The sequence below is a fragment of the Plecotus auritus genome, assembly GCF_963455305.1.
Source record: "Plecotus auritus genome assembly, chromosome: 5".
Taxonomy (NCBI): Eukaryota; Metazoa; Chordata; class Mammalia; order Chiroptera; family Vespertilionidae; genus Plecotus; species Plecotus auritus.
The window spans coordinates 54,065,555-54,074,743 of record NC_137776.1 but is presented as its reverse complement, the minus strand read 5'-3'; the positions used below and the strand labels follow the sequence as shown (position 1 = coordinate 54,074,743).

Sequence of the window (9,189 nt, the reverse complement as noted above, 5' to 3'; positions counted from 1 at the left end):
TTAAATATTTTAAAAATTAATACTCTAATGCTTCTTAAATGTTTAATTTACAATTAATTTTAAGGTAGTTTATTTCAAATACAGTGGAATTATACATCACTAGATCAAACCTGCATTGCCAAAGGATCTTGAATATGGTTCCACTTTTGGCCAGGAGATGGTGCTGTCATGTAAGATGCTGCCTTCCATTTATGTATTTATTTATTTATTTATTTCAATTTAGCATGCTGCTTTCTAACAGACAGTGGATACCATCGAGTGAGTGTCAGAACGGAAAGCTAAGGCAGAAGTAGAGAGGATGCTGCAGTCATCCTTTCTTGTTTTTTATTTTTTAGTGAAGATGGAACACATATAAGATTTTGCTTTCTGCTTTAGTCGAAATTCTGAAGAACTGCATTGGAGACTATTCAACACACATACGGATTCTGTGCTATGATTTACAATTACCTTTATTTCAGGTAAGCCAACATGATTCTATCTTTGATCTATCAAATAATTGTTATCTATGTTAATGAAAACGTTTAAAGTAAGATGTGTGCTTTGTAAACTTAGATTCAGATCTAAAGGATTTAAAAGCTCTAATTCTAGCTGTTCTGGGTTTTTTAAATCTTCCTAGACTGAAATGAACTCAAACCTTAGCATGCTGCATTTTAATAATCCTTCGGTTTTCTGGCCTTTAGTGTTCATCTATGCTATACGTTGTGCCTTTTGAAGGTAAAGCTTTCAAAGTGAAGGATGGGTCTGCCTCCTTCCTTCACTTTGAAATAGAGAAATATTGCTGCTTAATGCAGTGAACAAATTGTAGAGATGTAATGAAGCAGATTAACATGGCAGTGGCTTTGCTAAAGCCCGGAGCTGAGCCTTCTGATAGCAGCCTCAGAGGCATGCCAACATCCTGAGCCTAAAGGCCTTCTAAACACTTCCTGCCGGTAATGATGCTATGGCTTATTTGTTTTCGTTTGTTTTTTCATTTTTAGAAATAAATATGTAAGTCTTTCTTCCACATCAATTGAAGATTTATGTAATGTGTTTAATAGACTTGGAATGATAATACAGACCTTCCCGCTCCCTCCAGTATGGATGTAAGGAGTAGACTGAAAACAAATTAATTGCTGAGAAATGGATTTTCCTCTGATCTTAGTGGCTTTGTGAGGATAGGACTGTGGCCATTAAAAATAATCAATATTGTATAAGGTGTTCACATTTTAAATTATTTTTGATCATGTGACTTTAGCTGTGCTAAAGAGTGGAATGACTCAGGAGCTAGAAATTGCATGCAACAGCCCTGCTTTTTCTGCTTCTTCTCATGCCTTCCCCTAAATCCTCTTTTTATTGTTATCAAATTAATAGGAAGAAATCAATAAAGGAATCCTGCATTTAAAAGTCCCAATTGCCACTTAGATCAGTTTAAAATGAAATTGTAAAATATTTGGTAAAATTGTTTTTAAAATCCTCATTCTCTCCTCCTTGAAAAGAGATGTGTGTGTCTGTGTGTCGGGGGCAGGGGGTGGGGGAGAGTGCAGGAGGTGGCAGGTGGTGGGGGTGCATCAGGATGTTTCTATCTCACTCAGCATTTTCCTATAAAGAGGTAACTCTGCTGTGTCAGAGGTTGTGAAAGCTATGGGGAATGATTTTATAGAATGGTTTGAACCACCAAGAAAAATAAATCCATTCTTTGGACATGTGGGATCTATAAAGAGATTTAAGTCCCACGTGTTTCTATATGCATGGGAATGTTTAGAATCACAGATCTTTATCATTTATCTATGTCATTGAAAGAATAACAACTGTGGCTGTGAGATTAAGTGAATTTCCTAGAGCCACACACTAAATTAGAATCAGAGGCAAGTCTAGAACACTGGTTGGCAGTTTCAGTGTCTTTCATAACAGTAACTCAGTTTACCTCTGGTGTGAATCCAAGTGGCATATAGCAGGTGTACTGAGATAGACTGTGTGTGTGTGTGTGTGTTTGGGTAAATTATATGAAGTAGAGTTTCAGTGCACATGCTACTCAATACATATTTTATGTAGTGTTCAATTTTCTCAGGCCTCTGACAAAGCATCCAAGAAAACAAAATCAATGTTATGGAGACTCTCTGTTTCTTAGTATTCTCCTCTCCTCATTTGATGAGGTATACTAGTCTACTCTATGCCCATGAATGATGTGCATGGTCACTTACTAGCTCACGACTCTATTCCTCCTACCTAATAGAACAAACTGTGCATGTCCATTAGTCCACCTATCCTTACAAGAACATCATCTTGTGCCCTGTCCTTCCATATGTTTTTTTCACTTACTGGACCAAGGCTACACTCTACTTCTTTAATATCTTTGGAAAGAAAATAAATTCAAATGTGGCACTCTTACATACAATATATATGGAGTACCACACACCTACCAAGAAGTGTCCACTGTAGAGACTAAGACATAAACAGAGGCATGGAGTTTACCCCATGGAGTTTTGACATGGAAATGTACATGTACAGGTAGTACTGTAGTTCGAAATATTATAAACATGAAAATGAAGATGAGAAAGTAATGGGACAGGTATCCTGTCTTGTATTCCTGAGAGTCAGAATAAGCCAATATTCACTATTTCTGAGCATGAGGAGCTCAGAGCCCAGAGAAAATAATTTTAAGAGGATATGAAAAGTTAAATTAGATCTTTAAGAGTGAGTTGAGTATAAATAAATAAAAATAGAAACAGGGGCTCAGACTGTGGATTAAATAAGAAATGAGAAAAATGAAGAGTAATTTTAGATTTTAAAACTTTTGCCAGTGAAAGAAAAGAGATAACTTTTTTTAAGTTGCTTATTTCAGGCACCAAGGTAAGACAAGCAAATACAAGGAAATAGGGAACTATAGGACATTACATAGAGAAATTATAGAACATGCTAAATATCCAATCTGATAGAAGCCTGAAGATAGTAGGGTTTTTGTTTTGTTTTGTTTTGTTTTTGGGGACAGTGAAAGTAAGGATAATTAATTTAACTTTTGATGTTATGACTTTGACATACCTAACACATACTCTCACATAGAGATGTTCAATAAGGTGAAAATTTTATGTCCCGATTTTAGATTAGAAGATAAAACTAAATATATGATGTTCATGAAGCTATGGCAATAATTAAGTCACACATACATTAACATATTTGGAGAATAAAAATGGAGGGAAGCTAACTGTGGAAAAGTAATGGAAGATGTTGTAAGAATAACAATGTCATAGGAGGCAAAGTAGGTGAGTTTACTACCAAAATAGGACTCAAAAACAGTAGCAAACCCATAAAGGGTTGATTAGTAAGAGAATAGGGGAGGAGCTCATGAACTTCATCATCATCATCATTATTATTATTACTATGTCATAGATGGATTTTAAGAGGTTTAGTAGATTTGCAGAGACAGGGGCTCAGCCTGAGGATTAAACAAGAAATGAGAAAAATGAAGAGTAATTTTAGATTTTAAGACTTTTGCCAGTGAAAGAAAAGAGATAACTTTTTTAAATTGAGGGGCAACATACTGTTGAGGGAAATTTGATTTTAGGTAGGATTAGAGAAACCTCAGACTCTTTATAGAGAAAGGTTATTAAGTCAGAAAAGAAATATTTGTAAAATAAAGAAAAATAAATAAATTGCAATCCAATAGGAGATAAGAGAGGGAAGGTTCAAGAATGCTTTTATTTTGAGATAAGAAGGAGTAAGAGCTGATATAAAAAAAAGTTGATGTAAGGTGCCCTGTTCTTGGAAATTAAATCCTTGTCTATAAGATAAATATCCCTTCTATATATATATATTGGGGTCCCCAGAAAAAGGTATTTGTGGAGAATGGACTTTCTGGAATAAATAAAAAACACACTTTTCAGCAGAGCACATTTTTGCCATATTAATCCTTGATGTTGAAACTAATAATACTGTTTCACATTATGCTTATTATACATACTTTAGTTATCCATTTTTTTTTTTTATCCAGAATGATCTGTTTAAAAGTAGCTTCTATTTTAAGTTTGCATAGGATCGGACCAATACATACCTAGTATGGGTATCTACTTTGATTATTAAGGTCTAGTTTGCCAGCATCTGAATCAATTATTCAAACTCTAGCCTTTTCCTCCCTCAGTTTCATTCGTACTTTGACAAGGATATGGGTAAAGAGAGAAGAAAGTCAAATTAATCACACACTTCCTTCCCTAAGCTCCTTTTGCAGCTTCCTATCAGAAGTTCTTGCTTCTATTGATGGTGCCAGAATCCTCTTGCACATTTCCGAGAGCCAACGTCTAAGCATTCCCTTGCACTGCATGCTGTGGAATGGCAACGTGAGGCCTTGAAGAAGGCACAGGCGTGATGAAGAATCTCATCCTTCACAGGGACGCCTGTGAAGTAACTGCTTTCTCAGTTCAGATGGACTCGGTTCTGGTCAGAATTGGTTAGGTAGAAAATCACTTCCTTGTCTCTATACCTGATTCAGTTGGGCTGTGTGGTGAGCCTGACAGTTTAAGGAGAGAAGGGCAGAAGTAAGCATTTAGGTGGCAGTACAGATACAGATACAGATACAGATACAGATACAGATACAGATACAGATACAGATACAGATACAGATACAGATACACCCCTTTCCTCACCTCAGGGCTGACTGGGGGCAACATTATAAAGGCAGACGTCAGTGTCCTCTTCTTCCCTCCTCTCTAGATATCTTCATAATTGTCTCACTCAACTGCTAAACCTTAAGTGAGATGATCTAGCTTCAGTTCCCAGCCATATATTTTATTTGTGTTTATTTTTATTCTGTTGTGATTAGGAAATTTCGGGTCATGGTTGCCAGCTGTTGAACCCTTTTCAGAATCCATTTCAGAACTTGGTGATAATTTGCCTCCATCCTTTCTTGACCATGTGGCACTTTGGGGGCTGATGATCTGAAACAGAAACATTAACTCAAGTTTAATGCCATTGACAGCTATTGTGCTGTCACAACTACACTTGAGGTTGGTAGTAGAGGTGTTGAGGTGTATGATCACCATGCCACAAACCAGGCTCACCAATTCCCAGCTCAGAGCGCTTTCAAATGGATTAAAGTCTATGTTTGGTTTTGTTGTTGATTCTCTTTGAAAAATATTTATTTTATAATTTTACTAGAGGCTCAGCGCACATGAAATCATGCACAAGTAGCTCGCTTCTGCTTGCCTCAGCTGACCGCTCCACCCATCGCCATTCGTAGCTCTCCACCATTAGTAGCTCTCCACTGCTAGTAGCTCGCGCCCCACTCCCTCCACTGTGAGAGCTGCTGCTTGTTTGGTCATGATGGTGTTATGGCATGACGGTCATGGGCCTTTTATATAAGAGATAATAGGTCAAAGAAAACACAAAGCAGGCCTCAGGATAATATATTTCATATTTCTACTCTAAGTAAACATGCTAGAAGGTATACATTAAGGACTTCTAAAATTCCTTTTGAAAATTTTGCTAACAAAGGTCACAAATACTATTTTTTATTAGTGAATTTTTAGAGAAAGGAAAAAGGAAAGAGAAAGAAAAATTGATGTTACAGAGATCAAACCCACAACCTGGGTATGTGCCTTGACTGGGAATCAAACCTGACACCTTTGGATATATGGGATGATGCTCCAATCAACAGGGCACGAATACTTTTAACACCAATTCCAGACCACTTTCAGATGCTGCTAGTAGAGGGAAAAAAATCCCACTTCTTTTCCTGATTTTATCACTTTTTGCTCTATAATTTAATAATGTAGATTATTCAGGGTGCTTTAAATATTGATGAAAGTTACAAACAAGTTTATTTCAAAGGGGAACCAATTAGGAAAAAATTTAAGAGATTTTAATATACTGTACATGTTAAATTTTTAAATACTGTGGTTTGGATTTTTCAACAGCTACTTCACATGTCTATTATCTTTAGAATATAGACAAATTTAATATGATCTATAATTTTGTTTAAAAGTAGTAATGGTAAGATTTTTGAGAAAAAGTGGTTTGTTTATGTTGGTGGAAGATCTTGCTTTAGTATTCATAAAAGAAGAGTCTCAATGCCTATGAAAGCAAATAAGATCTTTAATCTTCAAAATTGTAATTTTGTGTCATATTGATTTTAAGGCACATTATAATTATATATATATTTTTTGATAATGATGATGAATATCATTGGTAATATACAGATGCCTATTGACATATTATTTCTATGTAGGAAAAGATGGCCTGCATCAGGAACATGAAATGAAATTATATTAAAACTCAAAAGTAAAAGCTACTAGCTTATCTCCCTACAATATTTATACATTAGGGTCATCTCCCCGCTACTGCATTTGGGTTTAGAGAAATCAAAGGTGGGTAGAAGCAGAGGTGCAGGTGGACTTTGTAAATTTTTCCTGGTAATATTCCATTAAACATTCTTTTTTCTATTTGTACATTGCCAAAGGAACTACTGGCATGAGTGGCTCTTGGACACAGGGGCTGAGGTATCAAATGTGTGTGCAAAACCAAACAAACAAAACAAAACAACCTCACAGTGGAAAGTGGAGCCAGGCTGGGAAGAGACACCTAGGGATAAGGGTCCCTGAGCTGGCTCACCCAGCCCACCCATATTCCAGTGCAGAACTCTAACGAGTTCGAGAAGCCTAAATGTAAACATGGCCTTCCAGGTTTTTATAAAATTGATTTGTCAAGGTAAGAAGATCGATCATACATTATCTGAGAGTTCGTTAGCTTGGTTCATAACTTTTAATTATTTAAATGTGTGTCAGCTTCCATTTGTCCTTTAGCCACAAGATTTTCATTTGGAAGAAAACGTAATTACTAACTGCATTAATAATAATAAAAAAGTCTTCTAACAAAGGCCTTTTGTTATTTGAAGAAATGGTTTAAGAATCATGACTATTTAAATACATTTTGTCACAATGTGTTAAAAGATTTTTGAGTGCAAGAAAATTATTATTTTAATTAACTTTTGTTTCTACTTGCCAAAAATTAATTTTGTACTGGAATAAAATGATCTTAGGAAGCAATCACCCTCAAAAAGAGCTTTTAAGTGTTTGAATCATTATTGTACTTAACAATGATTAAGTCTTGTATAAGTATCTAGGATCAGTTGGGATTATAATACACTTTCAGCATGAGCATGTCTTCATGGTATTAATAAATAAATATGCAATTTTTCCCTGCTACATCTTGTGTGGGTGATATGTATGGGAAAATGACAATGGAACATCAAAATCTTGATGAGGCTCATGTGAAAGATCATGGTTTGGTTTGAATATCATGATACATTTATGATAAGATCATGATGAGATGATTGATGTAAAAAGTGAAATATCTAAGGCATGAAGCAAGCCAGTCAGGGACCAAATGTATAGTATCTTTATCAACCCACCATTACCAGCTAGGATGTTTTCTTCCTTTTCTGTGTCCCCTGGATTGAGCCACTGTCCTAGTCCAGAAATTGTCAGGCATTTAGGATGTGCCAGAGAAGTGCTCAGACTTATTAATACACTGGCTATTTCCTGGTCTCAGAAAACTGGGAAACCTAGTTGTAGACAGAGTGGCTATAAAGTGTATGATCTATTCTAAACCACAACGTGATTTGTTAATAATTTCTCCAGACAACAGGAGTGAAACAGGACTGTCCCTGACAAACTGATATATGGTCACCCTATTTCTAAGAATATGTAAGTTGGTTTTGTCTATATTCCTTATCTTAGTGGGACCACTGTGTCTTCTCTGAGTCCTTTCTAATCTTCATATTCAAAATTTTCTTCTCATTTAAATACCTGGTAGTAAAAAAATCTTTCTTTCATGAAGTTCATGAAATTCCTCATGACATGACATGGGCTTTGAGAGTGCCACTTTGATTTGCAGAATACCTAGCCTATTGATTTGTGATAACATCACGGACAGACCACTTATAGCTTATAGCAAGGGTTAGCAAACTATGGCCTTCTATAGACTCTTTTGTTTAAAATAGTTGGAAAATAAAGAATAGTTCATGACATAAAAATTATATGAAAATTGAAGTTTGGTGTCCATAAATAAAGTTTTATTGGAATATCCATGCTCATTTCTTTATGTACAGTTTATAGCTATTTTCATGCTATTACAACAGAGTTGCTTAGTTGCAACGAAGGCCATATGGCTCACAAAGCTGAAAACACTTACTAAATGGCCGTTTTAGAAACTGGGTTGCAGTCCGCTAGCTTATATGCTCACATTGCTATATAGTTGCAAAGTATATATGTTTGGAAGTATTTAACTTTCTGGATGAATGATCTCATACAATGAAATGTATAGATATAGCTATACTACAGATATAATCTATTTATGTTACCCTTTTTAGTTGATTCTTTTAGCTTTTCTAGGTATATAATTTTGTCTGTAAATAATTATGGTAAACATATATACTCTTTTAAAATACTTACCTTTAATCAATGTTTCCTCTACTTACTTTTAATCAATATTTTCTCCTAGTTACATTGGCAGATTTTTCTGGAAAAAAATCAATAGTAAAAATTTCTATATTTTTCCTAACTTTTGATATAAACTTTATAACATTTCATCACTACACTATATTTATATCAGTATTCATAGTGATATAACTACACTGACATAAATTTAATTTGGGACAGATTTTATCATGTAAGGAGTTTCCTTTTATTTCTCATTACAGTGAACATTTATTTTATTATTATTATTATTTTTAATCCTCACCCAACGATATTGATTTTTTAAAGAGAGCAGAAGAAAGAGGGAAAGACAGAGAGAAACACTGATGTGAGAGAGACACATCAATTGGTTGCCTCCTACATGCGCCCCGACCAGGGCCTGGGCCAGGGAGGAGCCAGCAACCGCAGTACATGTCCTTGACCTGAATCGAACCTGGGACTCTTTGGTCTGCAGGCCAATACTCTAGCCACTGAGCCAAACTGGGTAGGGCTAAGATTTCTCTTTTGGAATGAAACTTAATATAGATATATTGTGCAACAATGGTTTCAGTCATTTTGAAGTTCATGGTCCAGTGGCCCACAGAAAATAAAAGCTAATCAAGGCAGGGACTACGTAGGTTTGGCAGCCAGGACTAAATCCTAGGAAGTGAGAAATTATTTCCTGAATTCAGTTGCCTTCATGGGGAGCAGTATTCCTATTCTTTGTCTGGCATGGCCATCTGCACCTGCTGTAAGCTGGGCACAG

The 9,189-nt window shown here is 35.6% G+C and overlaps 1 protein-coding gene across 4 annotated transcripts in view; it reads left to right on the top strand.

The window, feature by feature from the left end:
• Positions 1 to 224: 224 nt before the first annotated feature.
• LOC308247757 (sodium channel protein type 2 subunit alpha) overlaps positions 225 to 9,189 on the top strand; it is a 129,826-nt gene continuing 120,861 nt past the window's right edge. For 2 of the 4 annotated variants that reach the window (XM_080667277.1, XM_080667275.1), the window contains exon 1: positions 225 to 458. The gene's annotated coding sequence lies outside the window, so the exon portion shown is untranslated. The remainder of the gene's footprint in view (positions 459 to 9,189) is intronic. The other 2 variants (XM_080667276.1, XM_080667273.1) reach the window with 2 other exon arrangements.